Source organism: Eulemur rufifrons, chromosome 18, assembly GCF_041146395.1.
Source record: "Eulemur rufifrons isolate Redbay chromosome 18, OSU_ERuf_1, whole genome shotgun sequence".
Lineage (NCBI taxonomy): Eukaryota > Metazoa > Chordata > Mammalia > Primates > Lemuridae > Eulemur > Eulemur rufifrons.
The window spans coordinates 57,310,783-57,335,175 of record NC_091000.1 but is presented as its reverse complement, the minus strand read 5'-3'; the positions used below and the strand labels follow the sequence as shown (position 1 = coordinate 57,335,175).

Genomic DNA, 24,393 nt, shown 5'->3' with positions numbered 1-24,393 from the left:
ACGAGATCCCCTCAAGCTGCAGATGTATACAAATGGAAGTTTGAGATGAAGTGGTGTTAAGCACATAGAAAATGAAGGGGAGAGGGCAATTATTAACTGAAAAAACAAATTTTGTGCAGGGCATAAAAATGACCTATAGCCCGGGCGAGGTGGCTCACGCCTGTAATCCTAGCACTCTGGGAGGCAGAGGAGGCTGGATTGTTTGAGCTCGGGAGTTCGAGACCAGCCTGAGCCAGAGCGAGACCCCGTCTCTACTAAAAATAGAAAGAAATTAGCTGGACAACTAAAAATATATATATACAAAAAATTAGCTGGGCATGGTGGCACGTGCCTGTAATCCCAGCTACTCGGGAGGCTGAGGCAGGAGGATTGCTTGAGCCCAGGAGTTTGAGGTTGCTGTGAGCTAGGCTGACACCACGGCACTCACTCTAGCCCGAGCAACAGAGTGAGACTGTCTCAAAAAAAAAAAAAAAAAAGACCTATGTTATACCTAATGGCTATGCTATGATTAGCATTTACATAGTAATTATAACGTACATATTGAATATTGACCCAAACTAAATGATGGTTTAAAAAACAAAAACTCTATTGGGAGGATGAAGAGGGTAAAAATGACGTGTATGTCACTGGGTGGGCTGTGAGAGGAAGCTACGTACAGCCTCACTCCCCTATTGGGAAATCAACTGAGAATTCTTTTTTTTTTTTTTTTTTTTTTTTTTTTGAGACAGAGTCTCACTCTGTTGCCCAGGCTAGAGTGAGTGCCGTGGCGTCAGCCTAGCTCACAGCAACCTCAAACTCCTGGGCTCAAGCGATCCTACTGCCTCAGCCTCCCGAGTAGCTGGGACTACAGGCATGCACCACCATGCCCGGCTACTTTTTTCTATATATATATTTTTTTTAGCTGTCCATATAATTTCTTTCTATTTTTAGTAGAGATGGGGTCTCACTCTTGCTCAGGCTGGTCTCAAACTCCTAAGCTCAAACGATCCGCCCACCTCGGCCTCCCAGAGTGCTAGGATTACAGGCGTGAGCCACCGCGCCCGGCCAACTGAGAATTCTTAAAAACTAAAAACTCAAGAAGGAAACATACACTGTATTATTTAAATAAATTTTGATATTTCAGAAGATAAATTCTGAAATAGTCAACTAAAAGTGTTGAAAGCATCTGTGGAGCAGGAAATGGGCAGGGATAATAAGGGTTGCTATTTTTAGTAACAAGAGTTGTACAACAATTTCATTCTTTTTTTTTTTTCCCTAGTGAATAAATTCAACAGAAACAATTTCATTCTTAAAATAACGTGCATGTATAATTTTAATAAAAATTAAAACAGAAGAAAAATAAAAATAATATAGTAAACATTCAGGTGCATATCTTTACCTTGTGAAAAAATGATTTACAAAAAGCAGGATTCAAGGGTCAATGAGAATGCATAATTTAAATTTTGGTACATATTATACAACTGAGTTACAGAAAAGTTAGGTAAATTTCAACTGCAATCAATAAATAAATGATGGCATTTCTCTACTTCTTTGTCTATCTTTTGTCAATTTCTCATCTGTGATAATATGATAGACACATGACATTTGGTTTACATTCTTTGATTAAAGTTAATTTTCTGACTAACATATATAAATGTGATTATTACTGGTTATTTATTTTTATTCTTTGTAGATTACCTGCTTATATCCCTAGCCATTTTCTTCTTTACAAAAATTTTTCCCAGTTTGTCTTTGGATTTTATTTATAGTGATTTTTTTTTCCATACAGAAGTTTTTAGTTTGCTTGAATTTTTTGTGTCATATTTAGAAAAAGTTTCTCCGCCTCAAAATTATTTTTTAATCATTCATATTTTTATAGTACTTTTATATTTCATTTTTAAACTTGTATTTTTGATCCTTTTAAATTAATGTTGATGGTAAAAAGGGAGATAGCAATAACAGGTCCATGTTGAATAACTTCTGAGTATTTTAAGTTGGAAGGAGGGGTCTTGCTCTCTGATACATAGTAAAAGCTACTACTGTAGTTTTATTATGCTGTAATTTCTATATTCCAATTGACTGTGTTTTTTCTTTTTTTAGTCAAACTAAAAAATCTTTATTTTTAATTTCTGATTACATTTCAATAGCAATGAGTTACTTGAAAATATGAATAAGATTTAATAAATTGAAATTAAACTAGGATTTCAATAATTTTTTATGGCATTCAGACTGTGTGCTTATTTTGCATGTTCTTGCTGACATAGTTTCTAAAGTCACAGAATGGTAAGCATATTCTAGAAATTGATAGCATGATGGGGTTTTAGGGAAAAAGGGATTTTAGGTGTTTTTTTGTCACTTTGTCATTCCTTGTGTTCTAGCTCCTGTTAGTTACTGACAGAGTGGAGAGAAAAAAGAGGGGATTTTTGTAATAAGATCTCTCTGCTCTAAACCATGACTTTCCAAGAAATATCAGAAGTGATTTCCTTGTAATAATGATCAAAAATAATGGAACCCCCCTTACTAATTTCTGATGTTCCCCATCTGGGTGTTTGCTCTCTAGGACTGAATTGTGTTGTAAATCAATTAGAAATGCCCAGAAACATAAGCATGATTCTCTTCACAGACACGTACATGCATGAAAAAGAAACCTAATGAGGCGTTCTCTAGGCTGAAAGAGTGCAGTGCATTTTCCTAAATAAGACACAACCTACTAACTAAAAAGTAGGAAAACTGTTCCCCCACAAATTTTAGCAATCTCATCTGAGTTTTGGGATAAAAATTAAATACTTTTAAAACTGCTGTATGATGGAGTAGATACAGTGCAGTAACTTTGATTATTCCATTAACTTCTGAGTAGAAGCAATTCAGGTTAGTTTAATAAACATTAGGGAGTGTCTATTATGTGCTAGATACTGTGCTAGGTCTGGGGTCATAAAAATGAATGGGGGATGCCCTCTGACCTAAAGAGACTTACAGTTTGGGGGACTCCACTAATTTCTATAGTCAGGACCAATGCCATATCGGACAGACACACATAGTGCTATGAAGGCAGAGTGGTGGGGGTCTGGACAAGGCTACTGGGAGAAGCTGGTGCCCGAGTAGGAGTCAGCCAAAGGAATGCCTGCACAGGCAAAGCCACCGGGACAGAAAATAATATGTGCCCAGAGGGAGTACAAGAAGTTAGCTTTTAGTACAACAACTAAAGAGAGGAATGAGTTGGTGGGAAATAAGTTTGGAAAGGTAAATAGATTTTCAAGAACATGTATGTCAGGTGCAGAATTTATTCTGTCTGCAGTAAGGAGGAGCCACAGAGAATAGGAGGCAAAAGAAAAATAAGTAGTACGTTTCTAGATGTCTCTGGGTCGCAGTTGTCTCACTTCTAAGTATGTAGGAATAGATAGTTTTTAAAGTGCTTTCATGTTGAGAAGTCTATGATTCTATAAACACAAACACATACATAATTGATGCACTTTGTCAAATGATTTATTTCGGAGGATATCAGAATATGCTACCCCAAAACATGCCACTTTGGCATAGGGGCTATTTTGAGCTGAAGGCAATTAAGAAGTAGCAAACATAGAAAGAGCTCGTTGCCTTCCCCCAGCTGCCAAAAGCAGGACATAGATTTCCCTTTGTGAGGGTCTTCCTCTTCCCTGGCCCATATCAGGCGGAGGGAACAACCACTATCACTGTGGACAGAAAGTCAGCACCAAGATGACTGCATAACAGAACGTACTAAAATAACCCTTATTGCCCCTTAGTTTGCCCCATATATTTACCTTCCTATAATTTACCACCCCTAGGAGTCCAAACAACTTTTCCTTTGTCCTGTCACTTTTCCACAAATCTATCATCCTTAGTTAAGAGGGTATATAAGCCCAAAATTCTACCACCCCTTTGAGTTACTCATCCCTGAGTTCTCCCCATATATGCTTGTTGTACATGGAATAAAGTCTGTGGTTGTTTCCCTCCTGTTAATCTGTTTCACATCGGTTTAATTCACAGACCCCAGGTGCTGAACCTAAGAGGGCAAATGAAAACGTTTTTGTTTTTGTTTTTCTTCTCCTACAGTTCCTACATTCAGACCAGAATGTTTGAATGTCTCCTCATACAGGAGGAAAAAAAAAAAAGGTATCTTAATAAAAGTGAACTGTGACAGAGAAATAGGAAAAGAAGACCATGTGACGATGGAAAGAGAGATTGGATTTATGCTGCCACAAGCCAAGGAACACGTGGGGCCATCAGAAGCTGGAAGAGGCAAGGAAGGATTCTCCCCTAAAACCTTCCGAGGTAGCATAACAGGGTAGTCGCCTCCTCCCATAGATACGGAAGGGTAAAATTGACAGTGGGTTATATATAACGGAGAGAATGGCCTGAAAAAAAAAAAAAGTAAAAATGTTTTCTGTCTCTTTAAAACCTTATCCACTCTTTTTGGGAACTAAAACCTGCATCCCTGCCTCAGCAGGCCGGTGGTTGGGAGGGGCAGGGGAGTGGCCTTTGTTCTTTGTGTTACTGGAGCTGGTTCCCTGAGGTCCCTGCAGGAAGTCCTAGGAGGAGGTCAGGGATTGTCTCCATTGGAGATGAGATCAGAATCATCAATTGTAATTGAACAATAGCCTACAACTGAAAACCCTCCCTTTAAAAGCTCTGTATTTGTGCTTATGATTAGAAAACAACCATACTTTAAGACAGGAGTCTGCCATTCTCCTCATTTGCCGGCAAATTAATAAATCTCTCTTTCCTTTTCCTCAACTACTTGTCCTCGGTCTTCTGATGCGGCCATGGGGACAAGCACTGAGCTTTCTGTAACAGTTGCATGGCCCTGCTGTCACCTTGATTGCAGACTTCTAGCCTCCAGAACTGGAAGAGAATAAATTGCGGTTGTTTTAAGCCACTCAGTTTGTGGCACAGACGGTCCCCAACTTACATGGTTCAATTTAGGATTTTTTGACTTTATGATGGTGTGAAAGTGATATGCACGCAATAGATACTGTACTTCAGTACAGCATTCCACATGAGATATTCTATACTTTATTATAAAATAGGCTTTGTGTTAGATAATTTTGCCCGACTGCAGGCTAATATAAGCGTTCTGAGCACAGTTAAGGTAGGCAGGCTAAGCTAATACGCTTGGTAGATTAGGTGTATTACATGCATTTTCGACTTCTGATATTTTCAATTTAGGAAGGGTTTACTGGGATGTGACCCCATCAGAAGTCGAGGAGCATCCGTACTTTGTGTAGTAGCCCTAGGAAATGGATACAACCACTGCGCTACCACTGCCTTTCTTAAAGAAGAAGACTTGGGTGATGTCAGAGAATTCCAGGCACAGAGGTGGATCCTGAGGATTGGGGTGGTTGGGACCTACCCCTTTAGAGTTTCTGAATCACCCTTGAGGTTTCTTTGAGGTACACAAGCCCTTTCCCTGATTTTAAGAAGCTTCATTCCCACTCCTCCCCATACCACGGTATCACAGCCACTGTTTATGATGAGACAATGTCCCGTTCATGTGCTTGACACTCACCTTGAGAACATCATCCCTGATGGAGAGACACACGCCTGGTGTGTGTGAGCCTGTGGGTTGTGGCCGGGCTGGAGGGGGCAACGGAGAATAATTCGGGCAGACTCTTCCCCTAGAAGAGTGACTCCCCTTGTTTCCTGCCTAGAGAAGTAGAGGAGGCTTGTCTTGCCCCACACTGGCACACTTTGATAAAGAGGAGATATTAATATCGTCGTCATGCTAGGGATTAGTTAACATCCTGAATTAAGTGGCAGCAAATAAACTAAGCATCACAACTGAGACTGAAAAACAATTTCACTGAAAAAATTTAAGTAAAAGAAAAATGGAACTGTAATACAACGAGAGTAAGAATTCACTATGCCCAAGTGATTTTAAGCAAGATAGTTATTGTGTCTAAATTTCAGTTTCCTTGTCTGTAAACATGGCTAAAATCCAGTTGACAGAATTGTCAAAGGACTAAATGAGGTGGTATTTATAAGCACTGTACTAATCACGACTCACTTGGCTCAAACACCAGAAACTCAGTTAAAATTAATTTTTGTAAAAAAACAGTTGATTTGTCCCTAGACACTGGGAAGTCCATGGATGTGACGGACTTGAAAAGATCCAGGAGCTGCCGTGTGACCATCCGTTCTTGCTCTTTCTCTCCTCTCCATTTCCTGCCTTTTCTCTACCCAGTATATTAGTTCATTTTCCTTCTGCAATGGGCTTCTCCTGCGTAGGAACAACGTCCACCAATACTGCCAGTCATTCCACACGCCGGCCTAGCGGTCCCAGTAGAAAAAGGACTCTTCCTTCTCCTAGGGCCCCTGCGTCATCCTCAGGGAAGGACTCTGATTGGATCTGCTGGAGCCACGAGCCCACTGCCAGCGGGACTGGACGAAAGTCAGGCGTCTGGGCAAGTCACTCACCCTCCGGGAGAGTTTTAAAACACATTGGTGGTTTTATGTACAGAGAAATAAAGCATAGAAAAAAGGTCTATAGACATATACCAAACTATTTTATTTCTAGTGAAAGTATGTTGTATTTTTTTTGCTGCTTCGCACCTTTCTATATTTTCCAAACATTCCCTAAGGGTCTGTATTAATTTAACGACGTGGGATTATAATTACAAGAACTACTCAGGAAAAGAACATACACTGCCGGTGAAACTAGGAAATCTACAAAGTCTTCATCAGGCAGACTGGGATATGTCTCAAACCATCAGAAACATGTGAGAATGTTTTTAAGTGCTATTTCCAACGTGTGATTTCCAACGTCAATAATTGTAATATATCTGAGACAAAGCCGTCCTGACAGAATGGAAGGAGGGAGAGGGAACCACCTAGTAGAGAGGGAAGGGGGTTTTGCACAGCTCCCAGGAAAAGGAATACCAGTAAAACAATTTTGTTGATCAAGTCAGCCTGCTGGTCAAGGCAGAGCCCCAGTGCTGCTGGGCTGATGTTACTGGATGGACACAGGAAGATCATTGGAGGGAAGAAAGGCACAGGCTCTGCTCCCCATTTGGGGGCTATGGATGTACCATCTCCCCTTTGCTTTCACCCCCTGCTCTCAAGCTCTCTGCAGACCTGAGCCACAGTCTCCAGGATGCACCTGCTTATTATTCTGGAGGTGGACAGTCCTGGTTGTCCAGCCAGGATAAACTCTAGCTGAAGTACACAAAGTGTCATTGTTATTTTTGTATGCATTTAAGTAACTAGCAGGGAGCCAAGGTGCCTACAGTATAGTACAAGAAGGGGAGAGAAGGAGATGAGATAGAAGAAGTGAGCAGGGACTTATTGGCATAGTGTGGATGATTCCAAGTGAAGAGGAAGTGCCCACGGTCCCTGAGCTTGGGTTCCCCTGGAAAGCAGAGCCAGAACAAAACCATAAGGAAGAGAGTTTACTTGGAATGATCCCAGGAAAGAGGAGAGACCAAAAGAGTAAGACAGGAAAGTAGGAAAAAAACAATGCATTAAGGTTGCCACTTACAACAGAAGCAAGAGGGGCTTCATCCCCCTGGACATCCATGAAGCAAGTCTCCATAATTGTTCTCCTGCAGGACTGGAGGTGACACTGTTTGTCCTTTGCCTCAAGCTTCCCAGCATCTGCAGCTTTGGGGGGATGACCGGGCAGGAGGCAAAGTTTCCTGGTGTGCACAGGAGGTGACCTCTGAATTGACTTGAAGCCCACCCTGGACTACCCATCCCAACCACTGCAGAAATCAGAAGTGACACTGAGAGGACATGAGGCATCTGATACAGAAGGTTTCAGGCAGAGGAATAATTAGGCCCAATTTGTGTTTTTTATAAGGATCACTCCCTGTGCTAGCTTTGGCAGCACATATACTAAAATTGGAAAAATATAGAGAAGATTAGCATGGCCCCTGCGCAAGGATGAAATGAATATAAGGATCACTCTGGCTGGAACTTGGAGACTAGATTTGAGTACAGCAAAGGTGGAAAAGCAGACAAATTAAAAGAAGTTATTATATTATTAATAAAGTGGTCCCGATGAGACGGTGATGTTGTCAACACCTGGCTTCCAGCTAGGCCCAGTGGCTCATGCTTTTAATCCCAGCACTCTGGGAGGCCAAGGCAGGAGGATCCCTTGAGGTCAGTGGTTCAAGACTAGCCTGAGCAAGTAAAAGATCCCATTGTTACAGCAAGTGTTCCAGCGGGTGGTCCCGAGGACAAACCGAGTGGCACTCGGAGAGTCTGAGAATCAAGGTTTATTCGCCGCCGGGCTCAGAGGGGTCTCGCCACCAAATTCTGGGCCCCATCTACCCGATTTTTCCCACTTTTATTAAGTTGGGGTGGTCCGAGGGATGGGGTCTCAGGTGGCTAAGGTAATAGGCTAGTTGATATGTCATGCAATAGGTTAGTATTATGTTGATGTGCCAGTTAATAGATTAGTATTATGCTGATGTGCCAGGTAATAGATTAGTTGATGGGCCAGGTGTTAGGTTAGTATTATGCTGATGCGGGTCTTCCGTGAGAGGTGGGGGGTCTCAGGTGACTGATGGGGGTTTTCCTTATCACCATCTCTGGAAAAAAATAGAAAAATTAGCCAGGCGTGGTGGCCCCTGTAGTCACAGCTATTCAGGGGGCTCAGGCAGGAGGATTGCTTGAGCTCAGGAGTTTGAGGTTGCTGTGAGTTACGATGACGCCACTGCATTTTACCCAGGAAGACAGAGCAAGATCCTGTCTAAAAAAGAAAGCTGAGTTTATTGCTTTCTATGGTAGTGGATCAAGACAGAATTTTGGCAGCATCTTCTAATGGAAAAGACAAGGTTGAATTTTATTGAGAATTTGGAATTTGATGTAAGACAGGCCCTGCAGTGTGGAAGCTTGATTAGGGTCGGGTAAGGATCATGATATGACAATTTAGGATCGTTGGAACTAGAAAGGCTTTCCATTTTAGAATTTTCAGGTAACAGATTCAAAGAATTTGGGGTCATAAAATGTGAATGCTTTAAGCTGTAAATTTGATGGCTCCTTCAGGAAGTTCTGTAATGAACAATCAAGTGATTTCCCGGGGCTAGCATTTCCAGGCACAGTAAAGTCATGCTAATGAAGACAATGGAGAAGTAAAGTCATGCTAATGTAGAAAGCCCAGCGAGTGCAAGGTCCTCCCAGCCCTCTGCGTCCAGGCTGTGTGTGGTAGGAGATGTTTTCCGTATTCCTGTGTCCTTTTAAAAGAGGGAGCCCAGGGGTCGGAGAGAAATGAATGGATTCTCCACATATTTAAGAGGCAGAAAATGTAGGACTTCCTGTTGATCCAGATGTGGGAGATGTGGACGTATCAACACCACCCAGAAATCCCTCTAAGACAATGAAATGTAAATGCCAAGTAAGTCTGGGCTAGAGGCATAAATTCAGATATCCTCAGTATATAATTATTATTTAAAGCTAAGGGAAGGCGTAAAGTCACCTCATGAGATCATTAGAAAGAAAAAAAAGAAGGTCAAGGACTAAAGCCCGGGTGTTTCTAAGATTCAGAGGCCAGGTGGTACAGCAGTTCAGAATGTGTGTTGGATGGCAAACAGCAGCAGCAAACACTAGTAGAGTGTCTTTTTTTTTTTTTTTTTTGAGACAGAGTCTTGCTCTGTTGCCCGGCTAGAGTGAGTGTCTAGAGTGAGTGCCGTGGTGTCAGCCTAGCTCACAGCAACCTCAAACTCCTGGCCTTAAGCGATCCTCCTGCCTCAGCCTCCTGAGTAGCTGGGACTACAGGCATGTGCCACCATGCCCGGCTAATTCTTTCTATATATATTTTTAGTTGTCCAGCTAATTTCTTTCTATTTTTAGTAAAGATGAGGGGGGGTTGGTCTCACTCTTGCTAAGGCTGGTCTCGAACTCCTGACCTCGAGCAATCTATCTGCCTCGGCCTCCCAGAGTGCTAGGATTACAGGCGTGAGTCACCGCACCCGGCCAGTAGAGTGTCTTAAATAGACAGGGGTATGTGCTCTTAACATAACAAGCAGTCTGGAGCCAGTTAGCCCATCAACCGTACTTTAGGAGATTTGGGCTCTTTTACCTTCCTCTTCTGCCCTCTTTACATAAAGGCCACAATCCTCATACCTGTGGCTTCATGGTCACAAGATGGTAGGGTAGTTGCACCCTCCTGCACAACTCAGAGGGAGGAGGAGGGGTGTGGGGCAAGTCAGCCCCTTTTTAACCAGAACAGGAAAGCTTTCCTGGAAGCCTGTAGTCACCCGGCATCTTCAGTAGCCAGAACTGCCACACATAGCCATCGCTAACATCAAATGAGTCCAGGAAAGGAGGTGTTTTTAGCTGGACACTTTGCTGCCCTGAAAAACACTGGGATTTTATTTGTAAGGAAGAAGGAAGGCGTGGCTATTGCATAAAGGGCCAGTAATATGGGCCACCAGCATGAGGGGGACTGAGCATGTGGTGTCCCAGAACTAAGGGAGGAGATTGTTTTGAGAAACGAGGGAGGGATGAAGAAGGCCAAATGTACCTTGAAACCTGAAAAAGATGAGGAGAGACAAGGAAGGTAAGAGGCAATGGATTTGGCACCACCGAGGTCATTGGTGACCATGACCAGTTTCTGTGACCGGGGGGGGGGGGGGGGGGGGACATGGGAGACCAAGCGAAGTATGCTGGGGAGATAACAGGCTGGGAGGAAGTAGGGACTAATATTCTCTTAAGTTTGGACTTGAAAGGGGTAGTTAGGGGCGTAGAAAGAGGGAAGGCTGCTTTAGGATGGAAGATGTTACTTAGCTCACAAATTGTTAGGAGATACACATATATTAGGTTGGTGCAAAAGTAATTGTGGTTTCAGACCGTGAATTTTAAATCATTACATTAATAGCTTTAATATCTATTTAAAAATATTTATGTTCAGAGTGTCATAAGCCCATTTCTTCCCAAAGCTATGTGGCATGGTGCATTAAATACGCTTTGGAGTCAGAAAACAGTTAGGTCTAAGGATGGACACGGTGGCTCACGACTGTAATCCTAACACTTTGCGAGGCCAAAATGGGAGGCACTCTTGAAGTCAGGAGTTCAAGACCAGCCTGAGCAAGAGTGAGACACCCCGTCTCTGTAAAAAAAATGGAAAAATTAGCGGGGTGTCGTGGCACATGCTTGTAGTCCCAGCTACTCACTTGGTAGGCTGAGGCAGGAGGGTCGCTTGAACCCAGGAGTTTGATGTTGCAGTGAGCTATCATGACACCACTGCACTCTAGCCTGGGCGACAGAGGGAGACCCTGTCTAAAGAAAAAAAAGAAAAAGAGGTTTGAATCCTGATTCTGCCCCTAACCAGCTGTGTGAGCTTAAGCCAGTTTCTTGAGTGCTCTTCCCATTTGCTCATTAGTCAATGGGACATTCACGCCTACCTGGAAAGCTACTCAGCACACAGACGCCTATAAAGCACCTATCACGGTGCCTGGCACATAGTAAATCATCAATAAATGGTACTACCATTCTTCTCGCGGGCCAGAACGAGCGTTTATATATCAAGGGTCTAAATGAAATTCCCGTGAGACAGATATAACACACGCTTAATAACATTTGTAATTTCCTTTGAGCCAAACCACGGGAAGGGCGTCAAGGCCGCGCAGCCACGCTCTGCCGTACACACAACCCAAGTTACTCCTTAATGTTTCCCTATTTGTAATGAGGCAGAAAATCATGTACCTGCTTGTCTCTCTGAGGCTCAAAGTATAGCCAGAGGGCTGAGCAGCAGCTGAGCATCTGCCTCCTCCTTGAAATTCAGGGTCAGCTGGAGGACAGACCCGCAAGAACACTCACAAGGGGAGTGAGTTCTTTGCAAGGCAGATGTAAGAACAAATATTAAGCGGGAAAATGTGTGGATGAAAAGGTTTGCATCATGAGAGCCCTTGTGTTAAGTGCGAGCTAAGTTTATGTTGTCATTATCTTGTAATAATTATTATGATTTCTACTTTTATTCGAGTTAGCTCTTTGTCTGACACTGGGAGAGAGGTCAATCAGAGTGGGAGATTCAATCAGAGTGGGAGATGAGGGAGGTGTTTGTAGGGTGAAAGGGGGGACTCTGATCTCTCTATCCTGCACATCACACTGAACGATTCTTCTGGCTCTGATAGGATTACGGAGCATTGATGAAGATGCCAGAGGCTTTGGGGCTTACAGGAGGGAGCAGGGCCCCCGTGAGGCCTTACTCTCTCCTACACACTGGGCACGGCAGGGGAAAGGGCACAAACACTGGAGTCCAACGGTCTTGGTTCAAATCCTGGCTCCACTTCTTAGTATCTGGGCGATCTCAGGCAAGCACCATGACCTTTCTGAGCCTTCATGTCTTCAACAATAAATAGCAGTAATAAATCCTACATCACAATTTCATTATAAAGGATCGGACAGGGGGAGCCTTCAGACCAGGATGAAGATGTGACAAAATCTCTGCAGATCCAATAGAGTCGTGGAGCCAAGAATGCCCATTATGGGATTCCTAATTGGGCAGAAATAGTCTGCTCAGCCCTTGTAGCACCACCTTGCTTGGGCATTCATAGGAAGCTGCCCTGAGAAGCTGGACCTCCAGGAGGTGGTTCCTGGAGGAGACAGCTGGAGGCCAGCAGCTCTGCACCGAGTCCTCTCTTAAAGGTGCATAGCTGTGTGTGTTGTGCCTCGGAAAACTAAATTAATTTTTAAGAAACGCTAGGGAAAAGAAAATATTGCAGGATTTCCTAGAGTCCCCTGTGCTGGATCAGTGATAGCAACTGAAGAATAAGAGGAAGAGAAGAGACAGCAGGAAGAAAGAGAGGAGAAAAGAAAGGCAGAAAAGAGAGAGGAGAAAGAGGAGGAGACAGAAGGAAGAGAAAGGGCAAGAAGAAAAGTGAGATGAGAAGGAGTGGGAGAGGAACAGCAGTGACCAGGCTTGTCTCAGCTTTGGGTTCCCAGCCTTTTGGATGTGGCCTGAGCTGGGCTAAGGAAAAGGAATGAACCCTAAGGACTCGTTTCACTTGCTCTCCCAGGAAGGGGTGAACGACCAACGTGTATATCCTCAGGATTGTACAGAACAGAATGGAAAGGCCAAAGGGCCTCCTGGCATGGAGACCTGTCTTACTGAGAAGGCTGGAAGCAGTGTCCTGCTAAGACGTGGTTAGGAGAAAAATCCACATACTCTTTACCCTCTAATCTTGTTTTAGCCTTCAGTAAGGAAAACTTTTTATTAATAATAATAGCAACACAGGCCTATATTTACTGGGCATTAAGTTTCTGCTATGCACTACGCTGAACATTTCCCATGCATTGTCTTATTTCATTTGTACAACCACTGCTTATTGGTAATGTTATTAGACCTGTTTTCCAGATGAAGAAACTGAGGTTTTCTAGTTCCGTTTCAGTCAGTAAAGGTAAATAGCTTACCCAAGACAGTGAAGTTCAAAAATGGCAATTCCTTCATTTGAACCCAGGTCCTCCAATTCCCAAAGGGTGCTCTCTTGATCACCTACCATCTTAACCACGTCCCAGGTTGCCTACCTCTTACTGAGCTCCAGTGTGAGGCTTGAACTCTCCAGAGCCCACGCTCAGCTCAAGTTCTTTGGCAGTGAAAAGAATACGGGCCTAGGAGCCAAAAGGCCTGGCTCTAGCCTCAGTTCTTTGGTCACATGGTAAAGTAGCAGAGCCCTTGAGCAGATCCCTGTAAACTTTATTTGCCTTATTTTTTTCCCCCCTTTTCTTTCAACTGAGGAGATGGGTGACATCTCCTAGCTATGCAGTCTTGGAAGTTAACCATTAGCAAAAGTGAATGATGCCCAAAGAATTCCAGGCTGGGCAGGCTAGGTCACAGCTGGTTGTATAGCTTTTTCTTGAGACAGGGTCTCTCTGTGTGTCCCAGGCTGGAGTACAGTGACACGATCCTAGCTCACTGCAGCCTCAAACTACTGCAGCCTCAAACTCCTGGGCTCACGAGATCCTCCTGCCCCAGCCTCACAAAGCGCTGGGATTACAGGTGTGCACCACCACACCCAGCCAGGGTTAGGTATATAGTTTAAGGCAGTTGCACATGTCTCTATTTTCTAAGGAGGGAGCCGGTGACTACGTCACTGTAGACTGTTAAATCAATCCAACTGTCGATGGAGAGTCAGAAAGAGTGAGTTTCTCTGATTATGAATAAGACCTTCCCCATGCAGGGGGCCAGTCTGGCTATCTCTTCTTTGCTGGAGCCAGACCGCTTGCCCTTAGGAGAACACACTCATTTCTCCTTGTGTAAGGGAAAGGCCTCACACACCCAAACCTGAAATCCTTCCAGTTTGGATGTGCTTTGGGCCTACAGAGGCTTTTATTCTCTCTTTCATGAAATGAATCATGATTAATAATAGCCAGAGGGTGAGGAATTACAGTCATGCCTTATTACTGGAGATGCGTCTTCACCCTAACCCATGGTGACAGCAATGACGAAGCATTTCATCAACTGCAAAAGAGCCTTAGCCCCAGAATTTCTACCTGGCACCCCCACAGAAGGGCCCCGTCACCAGGTGGTTGGAAGAGCAGAAGTGTGGCCCAGTTAGTCAACTGTGTCGTGTACCTCCTACTAAACTCATGAGTCAGCTCTTGCCCCCCAGAAATCAGCATTTTTGTTGTTGTTGTTGTTAAGAGAGAGAATCCAAAAGTTAATACTGGTCTAGGAAAATGAATCAAATTCCCCCTGAACAGATGGAAATTAGCAGAATTGCTAAGAACTAGAACACTCATTTTCTGCTAAGTTCTTTCCCTTTCTGGGTGTTTTCCCACTCAAATAATCAATAAAAGCCACTTGTATAGAGAGGTGGGTGAAAAAGAGAAGCGATGGCTTTCACTTTGACTTAAGTTTTAGAACTGTTGTGATTACTCCTTAGATAATAAGCCAGTCTCCAATTAGCACACAAATATTCCATATTCACAGAGGCTCAGGAGAATTATATGAAAAGAAATAATAATTGAGTCAGCATTTTTACTTATTATCTCTCTGCCCCCCATCCCTCTTTTTGGTTTGTGAACTAAGGTTTTTGTCACTACAAGTGCAAATGAGGCTTATTCATTCAAGGGAGTCAGGCTTAGCCTGACCTCTTTACTAACTGTGAGCAGTGAATTGTTAAATCTAATAAGCATATGCATATTTGTTCTAAGAACAAATAGCTTTGGGGTAAGATGCAAGATGACCTGCCATGAAAATAAAATATTAAGTACTTAACATTTTACCATAAAGAGTTGTCTAATGTCAAATCATGTGGGATTTGATGTCTTATTATTTGATCCAGCTTCAATTATTTTCTGTTATTGAATTTAGAGCCCACCACGATCATCATCACCACCCCCTAGCTCTCAGGGTCTTTCCTTTGCCTTTAAATGCCTGGGAGCCCACACAAAGAAAAAGAGGAAGTTCTTTTAGGTTCAGGAAACCGCCCTTTACAATCTTTAATTATAGTATATCCAAATGGTAAATGCATTTATTTGCAACTGAAGGAAAAATTCAAAGAATTGGGGTTGGTATGAGGAAGTTCTTAAAATCTTTGCCTAAATATCCTGACAATATAAACCCAAAGGGAGGGGAAGTCTTGGAAACTAGCAATGGTAATGGTAAACAAAACAAAATAATCCAAAAGACAGCATATCCCAAATCTCTTTTTTCCGCTTTCTTCCACCTTTGCCTTTCTTGGTAGGTTCTCTCCTCTTTACCCACAAGCAGAGCCTTCAGACTTCTTTTAGAATAACAATGGCTGTTGTCTAGATTCTAAACTATTCCATTCATCTTACCTTGCAGAAGAACAACAATCCCTCTCCCTCCCAAGACTCACCCTAGAGCACTTTGTTTAAGTTGTGCTGTATTTTTAATTCTCCAAACTGTTTCTAAGGATACAATGGAGTATCCTTCTCTGAGATGTTTCTACTGTTGGTGAGCATCACGTGGGTGATTCTTGCCCTTCCTCTACCCTTAAGGTAAAAGGTAGGGGCCTCAGGCCTTAGAAACTTTGGACACTCATAGATAGAAATATAGACTGGCAATAGAAATAGTTGCCTCCCCTCCCTGTCCTTCTCCCCTCCAAACTGAGGAAAGAGGAGCTCCTTGGTTTGGAACCAAAGGTTATCCATTTAACCAAAGAGCTCAGCTCTGGAGCCTGGTTGGAGTCTTAGATCATTTATTTCCCTCATTTAATGATTAATTAATTTTAAGAAGTTTTAAATCAGCCTACAATGTGCCATGCACTTATTCCAGGCCCTGAGTTTACAGCAGTTCACATGACAGACACTCCTGGAATTTATGTACTGGTTAAGGAGCCCAACCATAAACAAATAAATAAGATACAGTAGGTACAAAAGATGAGACTGGCCTACTGCAAACAGAAAGGAGATTTGGGAGACTGGAGCTTATTAGCTAGGAAGAAGATAGTGGAAGATAAAATTGGAATTTAAATGCTATGAGAGGTCTTGGGGGAATTTCATTCAGAAGAATAACCTCATCTGGCTTATATTTTTATTTATTTATTTTTTCCAGCCTCTATGTCAAAGACACATGGCTTACATTTTTAAAACACCACTCTGAACATCAGTTGAAGAGTAGATTAATGTGGGGGAAAACCAGCAGAGAAACCAGTGATCCAGGTGAAAGGTAATGGAACTAGAATGCCAGCAATAGATATGGAGAGGGAAGTGGACAGACTTGGATTCAGGGTATATTTTGGAGATGGAGACAACAGGACCTGATCATGGATTGGCTACTGGGGAACCGAGAAAAAAGAGGAATCAAGTATGACTCCCAGGTGAATGTCTTGAGCAACTGGATGGACAATGGTGACATTTATTGAGATGGAGATTAGGGAATGAAAACTTTTTGCAGGGGGAACCTCTGTGCTTCAGTTTGCACATCTGTAAGATGAGAACAATAGTATCCACTTCCTAACCTTATGGTCTGGATCAATTAAAATAAAACGCCAGGTACACAATATGTGCTCAATTAATGTTAATTGTTGTTATATGCCAAGCACTATGCTATGAGCTAGTTTTCAAAGTTGCATACCTGCTCTAAAAAAGGTTAGCACTAAATAGAATATGACAAATTGTTGGAGTATGGGGCAGTGAAGACACTCTAATGATTCCAGATGGTTCGTGTGGTGAGAGTATAGAAAAAAATTTAGATACATAAGATGGGCACAAAGAACAGAGGAACTCCGAGACCAAACTGAGTACTTTCTGAATTTACAGAAAACAGTAATAGGGTAATAGATTCTTGTGTAGTGCAGTAGCTAACATACACTGAGATTGTGTTTAACAATGTACTATCTGAAGAGGCAAAGAAAAGCCCTGATTTGTAGCATTTGCCAATTGCCGTGGTGTAAATACTCCCACCATGGCCAATTTCAAACTACAATGTAATGAATGCCAACCAGCTGACAAAATTCCTAAAAATCTAACTGTAAGGTGTTTGGATGGTCAGCGCCAGAGAAAGAAAGACGAGCAGAGTTGAAACGGGTAAGTAAAGAGGCTTTATTGGAGCGCTCCTGGGTGAGGGTAATGGGTCCCAAGAGAGAGGGGCCCGGGGCGAGGTTCTCAGGTCCCAGGGGAGACGGGCCTGAGAAGTTGCACCACCTGGAAGTCTTGTGTGGGCTTATATATGCTTTAGAGCTGGTGGATGGGGGTCTTTCGGTTCGGTTAAGGTTTTAGGGTGGGTATTGAGAACTAGGAGGGGCTGGTGGTATGTATGTATTTCAGGAACCGAGACCCTTATCAGGGTATTCCATCCAGGTGTGGCTATTCTTTAATTTAGCTGTGCCTTGCAGGCATTGTTTTCAGCAGGTCTCGCAGGCTACTTCTTTTTTTCATTAGAGAGGGGCTGGGTGCCTGCCACCAGCCTTACACTAACAATTGGCTCTTGTGACTGATATGAGTTGGTTACAGCTCACCACTGAACTTAGAATGTATTCAGTAAAGAGAGATGAATGATGACATTTTAGGAAGATGAATCTAGTCTAAGTATTCGGGTTGGACAAGAAATAATGACTGGAGGAGAGAAGCTCATTTATGTACTCATTCAACAAATATTTATAGAGTACCTACATAAATTTGTACCTACTATATGTAGGAGAATGTGCTAGATATTGGAGATATCCATTTGGTAAACAGACAAGGTACCATAAGGTTTACTGGTCTAGCTTGACACCCATTACAGGGATTCAGACTGAGTTGAGGAGGTCTTAGAGTACTGATAGTAGAAACCACATAGGAGTAAGTGGGGAGTCTGAGCTTGTTAGGCACTGTCTATGGCCAGGTCTATGCTATAAACATGGAGGAAACAAGAAAGCAAAGATTTGATCAAGGCTTCTAGTGTAAGAGACCTTATTATGTGTTAACTGAGAAATTAGAAAGGGAAGCCTGTACAAAGTAGACGTTCAATAAATATCTGCTGAATGTGGAAGTGTTTAACATTTATAATAGATTGTTTATAAAGTGTTCTGATATATTTAATTTGCATAAATGAGTTACATGTAATGCATTATATAGAAGCAGAATATTTTATGGCCATGAGGATGCAGTTGAGGCCAGGTGTGGTGGCTCACACCTGTAATCCTAGCACTCTGGGAGGGTGAGGTGGAAGGATCGCTTGAGCTCAGGACTTTGAGATCAGCCTGAGCAAGAGCAAGACCCTGTCTTTACAAAAAATAGAAAAATTAGCCAGGCATCATGGTGTGAGCCTGTAGTCCCAGCTACTCTGGAAGCTAAGGCAGGAGGATTGCTTGGGCCCAGGAGTTTAGTTTGAGGTTGCTGTGAGCTAGGCTGATGCCACGGCACTCTACTCAGGGCAATGGAGTGAGACTCTGTCTCAAAAAAAAAAAAAAAAAAGGATGTCTTTGACCAAATCTGGGGAAATTCTACAGGACAAGCAAATCAGTTTCTTCATCTTTTTTTATTTTTATTTTTTAAATTGATTTCTTAAACAAATAAATGGTGTGTGGAGGGGGAAGGAGTGAGGCAGATTAAAGGAAACATAAGAGACATATCGACCAACAAAATATGTGGAACTTATTTAGAATCTGATTTGAATGAACTAACTGCAAAATGACAAATCATGGAAAAATTGAATATAGACAGCATACTAATGACATGAAAGCATTATTGCTGATTGTGATGTAAAATGGTATTATGCTTGTGTTTTAGAGGAAAAGTCCCCTTTCTATTAGACATATATCATGAAGTGTTTATGGATAAAATAAAATGATGTCTGGGATTTATTTCAAAATACTCCAAAAAAGAAAAAGTGAGAGAATAGATAAAACAAGAATGGCAAAAGACTGATAATTGTTACAGCTGGGAGATGGCATATGGGGGTTCAATCATACTCTTATATATACTTATTATCTAAATGTTTAAAGTTTTTTATCAACAAAAGTTAAATTTAAAAGGAATGAGGAGGAAAAAAAATAAATATATATTTACTGTTTTTTCTTCTTTTGCAAAGAGAGATGGGGTCTCGCTATCTTGCCCAGCCTTGATTCAAACTCCTGTACCCTGTTGATCCTTGCCTGGGGAGGAAATTTCAATCACTAAATATTGTAAAAATCTCAAGTGCAACTTTCAGTTATACTGAAAATGTCATTCCTGCTATTGTCACCGAGAACACATGGGTCAAAGCAGCAGGCTAGTTAGTCATCAACAGAATGGATCCTATCTGGCTTGTATCGTTAACCAACTATATGACCCTGGACACTCACATAACCTCTGCTTCTAAACCTGTGAAATAGACATATAGTGCCACTACCCCTTCTCATCTGACAGAACTGTGGTGACACTCCAGTGGCTAACAGACATGGACTCCCCTCTGACAAAGTAAAAACACTTAAAAAACAAGGGATTTTTTTCTTACCCGGCATGGATGAACATTTGGGTTTGTTTGGGAGTTTTTAACATTTGGGTGACTTCAGAGGTACAGATGTAGGTTGTCATAAATTGGCTTACTACATTTCCAAAAATTGAAACTATACGTTAATCTCTGAGAATGCATCACTTCAAGGTTTCATTGTGTCCCAGGACTCACCATCCTGAACACCAGTTATTGTTCCTTTGGAGACCGCGGAGATAGAGAGGAGAAATCTAAGATTCAGAGAATATGAAACACAGCTTTTAGAAGGTGACATCTGCTGGGGATAATCAGGGATCTTATAAAAGAAGAATAAAAATGCTCCAGTCCAAAAAGAATATGCCATAGTTCTAACCCTTATTCAATTTGTTATTCATGCATTTATCAAATATTAAATAGCACCTACTATGCTAGATAGTATACTAGGAACAAGGGATATAATTAGAGACAAATAAGTAACCAGGCCATTACAATATGATCCGCTAAGTGCTACCATACAATAAGTGCGGGTGCAACAGAAAGCCTTGGTAGGGCCCCAATATAGTCTCATGGAAGCAAAGATTTCCCGGAAGAAGTGACATTTCCTGGGAGAAGGAAAGCTGGTGGATGACTAGGTGGGACTCAGGAGAGGAGTGAGATGAATCTAAGCATGCAAAGGCATCTTCATAGAAGATGAAGCGAAGGCTAGAGATGCAAGTGCCAGGTGAACACCGTTTTAAGGAAAGTTGACTTTATTTTAAGACTAGCGCACTCTTCAGCTATCTGTTATATAACAAACCATGCCAAAACCTAGTAGTTTAAAACAACAGCAATCATTTATCTGCTCATGATTCTGTAACTTGGGCAGCACTTGACAGGGATGGGTCTTCCTTACTCCAGATGATGCTGGCTGGGGTGGCTTGACAGGGCCTGGACAACATGGGGTCGCTGGGGCTAGAATGCCCACTGTGGCCTCACTCACTTATTTAGGGCCTTAGTTAAGGCGGCTGCAACACATGGGGGCTGGCTGGTTCTCTGCCTCTTCACCTGGTCTCTTATCTTCCTATAGTCTGACTTGGAATCTCTTTACGTGGTAGCTGGCTGCCAGGAGAGGGAAAAGGAAGCTGGACTCTTAATGCCTGAGTTCAGAAGTCCTAGAATATCAGCCAGGTGCGGGGACTCACACCTGCAATCCTAGCACTCTGGGAGGCCAAGGTGGGAGGATTGCTTGAGGTCAGGAGTTTGAGACCAGCCTGCGCAAGAGTGAGGCCCCATCTCTACTATAAGTAGAAAAATTAGCTGGGCGTGGTGGCTTGTGCCTGTAATCCCAGCTACTCAGGAGGCTGAGGCAGGAGGATCACCTGAGCCCAGGAGTTTGAGGTTGCTGTGAGCTAGGCTGATGCCACGGCACTCTAGCCAGGGAAACAGAGCTAGACTCTGTCTCAAAAAAAAAAAGAAAAAAAAAGGAAAGAAAGAAAGAAATCCCAGAATATCATTTCCACCACATTCTGTTGGTAAAAGCAAGTCATAGGCCCAGATTCAAGGGGAGGGAGGAAATAAATTCTACCTGTTCCTGTTCGTGGGAAGAGTAATTGTTGGTGGCCATATTCGCAGACGACCCACCCCAGCACATAACTGGATTTATATGGTGGGTGACCTAGCTCTCCTTGGTGGACAGAATGGATTGTAGCTGGGCAGGAGTCAGGGCAGCAAGACCAGTTTGTAGGGTGTTACAGTGGAACAGGCAAGAGCTGAAGGCATAGGCTAGTGGTGAAGAAAGAGAGAAGTAGATGGCTTTGCAGGGTGCTTTATAGAAGGAAGAATCAGGTGATTGATTGGCTGTTGGCACTAGGAGAAGGATGGGGAGGGAAGAGTCAAGCAGAACACCAGGGCTCCTCCTTGATTTCAGAGCAGCTGCCCTTAGTTCTGTCAATCCCAAGTTAAGAAAGTCATTCTTTTTCCTAGATTAATTTAATTTAATCTTATTTTATTGTTATTGTTGTTATTTTTGAAATGGGATCTTGCCCTGTCGTCCAGGCTGAAGTGCAGTGGCAAAATCATAGCTCTCTGTAACCTCGAACTCCTGGGCTGAAGCAATCCTCCCACCTCAGCCTCCCAAGAAGCGAATGCTTCAATCCTGCTAAGTAAGGCCCTCAAGTAGGGTTAGCTTGACCCCAGGAAACCCAGGCTAAACTTACTGTGCTTAAAAAGGTCAGGGAGACTCTGCATCCTTGTCAGAGTCAAGGAGGCTGCATGGCTGGTAGCTTCAAAAAGATTACCGGGAGCTGGAGAGGTCAGCTGGCCCTGTCCAGCCTGCTCTACTCCAGCCCCCATGGAGAGGAGCCAGATCAGGCTGTTCTGCCCTGTCCTCACCCCACGCTGTGGGACTTTCTCCACCCTGGTGATCAGGAGAGTCGGGCTGACCTACTTCCTCTCTGACAGGTAGCCCCAGCCACCAGCTGGAGTAGGACTTTAACATACTTGAGGTGACTGAATGACTATGAGGCTGCAGAAACCTTAGTGCCTGTCCTCAGAGAGCAGTGTCTGTTTAGAATGCGTTTTATTTAGGAAGCTGAGCCAGGATGGTCCAGGGTGAGAGACCTGCGATTCTAGTCAGACAGGTCCATCAGGAAGCCCTCATTCTTGGAGTAGGAACTCCTCAGACAAACAACAGTCTAGCCAACCAAGTGAGGTTCCCAAGTCTCCTTCCACCTGCAGCCAGAACTGACAAGAATGACAATCTGGAAGAACTCAGCTGTCTATTGATCCCTTAGGCTCTTGGGTAATTTTAGGTTGTATAAATAGATGCACCTAGATCTTGTGCAAGATACAGAACTGAGCTTTTTTTTTCTCCCCGTCCAAGCACCGAAACTAAGTTTTAAGGGAAGAAGGAACTATAGAAACCAAACGTACCAGCTCAAGAGAGCAAACTTAACGTGTCCAAAACTGAAATAATCATCTTTCAACCCCAGTTTCCCCTCCCAAAACCAGTTTCCCCTCCTAACTTCCCCATTTCTCTCAACAGTAACAGCATTCATGGAGCTGCCTAAGCTCAGAAAACTTTATGTTGACCTTTCCCAGCCCCTCATCCCATGTAACCATTGTCACCCAGTCTTGCAGGTTCTTGTACTCTCAAAGCTTCCAGACATTCCCACAGCTCCCTATCCTCAAATCCCCCTAGGGTCTGGCCTGTCATGGTTCACCCTTCTAAGAGCCCTTCCCCCACCTTGCCTCCTCCATTGGAGTGCTCTCTCCAACTGGCTGCCTTGGCCACGCCACACCCCCTAACACCTTCTCAGTAGGCTCTAAGCTTCTCCCCTATAACCCCCTCTTGGTCTCACCCCTCCCATCTCTCCGGGACTCACTCCTGGTCACTTGCTCACTTCCAGCCTTGGGCCAAAGCCCCCTCTGCACATGCCTTCCCTCTGCCTGGACTGCCCTTCCCCCACTTCTGCACCTGGCCCACTCCACTGAGTCAGTCCTTCACCTGAGTGTTGGTGTCCCCTTCTTTGAGAAGCCTTCCTTGATAGCTCCGGCTGGGTATTCCCACCTCTTCCATGGTGGTGTTCGTCATGCTGCGTGAGAATATTCTGTCTCCCTCCCCTAGACTCTTCGGGGAAGAGCCCCCTTCCTACCTCCGAACATCGGGCTGAATGACTGAGCCTGCCACCAAAACCCCTTCTGGGGTTTCTTTTCTTCTTTCCTTTCCCACCTCAAATTCCTTCTGCAGAAGGCTCTCAGTCCAGTCTTCCTTTCTTCATCTGCCTTGCCCCTCAAACAGAACAAAACAAGGCACACACGGAAAGGGGAAAGTTCTAAGTGAATCTGGCAGTCAGGGCTCCTCCAGCCTCCCCATTCTCTGAGCCAACCCATTCCGCACTTCAAGGGCACCTTTGTCTCCAGGCTGTGCTTGTTGCGGAGACTCTGAATGGTAACATGTCTTGGTGCCGCCATAGGTCCCCTTTGTTTTGCCCTCTCCTTTCCCCATTGTTCTGGGCCAGCCTAAACCTCCCCTTTTTATTGGAAGTCCTGCTCAAGCCCAGCCTTTCTAGGAAACCTTCTCAACCTCCTGGATCTCTCTCTCCCTTTTTTCTTGATCCTATGGCATTTCTTAATTTAATCTAAACCATTTATTTGTACTTCATCAAAGGGCACCTTGTGCTGTTATTTAATTTTTCTTGAGAATATAGTTTTGTTTCAAGCAGATTATAATGGCAAGGGTCATCTCTTTTATTCTTTTTTTTCTTTTTTATTTATTTATTTATTTATTTATTTTTTGAGACAGAGTCTCACTCCGTTGCCCAGGCTAGAGTGAGTGCCATGGCGTCAGCCTAGCTCACAGCAACCTCAAACTCCTGAGCTCAAGCGATCCTCCTGTCTCAGCCTCCCGGGTAGCTGGGACTACAGGCATGTGCCACCATGCCCGGCTAATTTTTTCTATATATATTTTTAGCTGTCCATATAATTTCTTTCTATTTTTAGTAGAGATGGGGTCTCGCTCTTGCTCAGGCTGGTCTTGAACTCCTGAGCTCAAACGATCCGCCCACCTCGGCCTCCCAGAGTGCTAGGATTACAGGCGTGAGCCACTGCGCCCGGCCTAT

At 43.3% G+C, this 24,393-nt stretch overlaps 1 non-coding gene across 1 annotated transcript; it reads left to right on the top strand.

The window, feature by feature from the left end:
- The first annotated feature begins 7,803 nt into the window (after positions 1–7,803).
- On the top strand, positions 7,804–7,911 carry LOC138399212 (U6 spliceosomal RNA). The gene has a single exon (XR_011236109.1). It is a non-coding gene; the product is annotated as a U6 spliceosomal RNA (small nuclear RNA).
- The last annotated feature ends 16,482 nt before the right edge of the window (positions 7,912–24,393 follow it).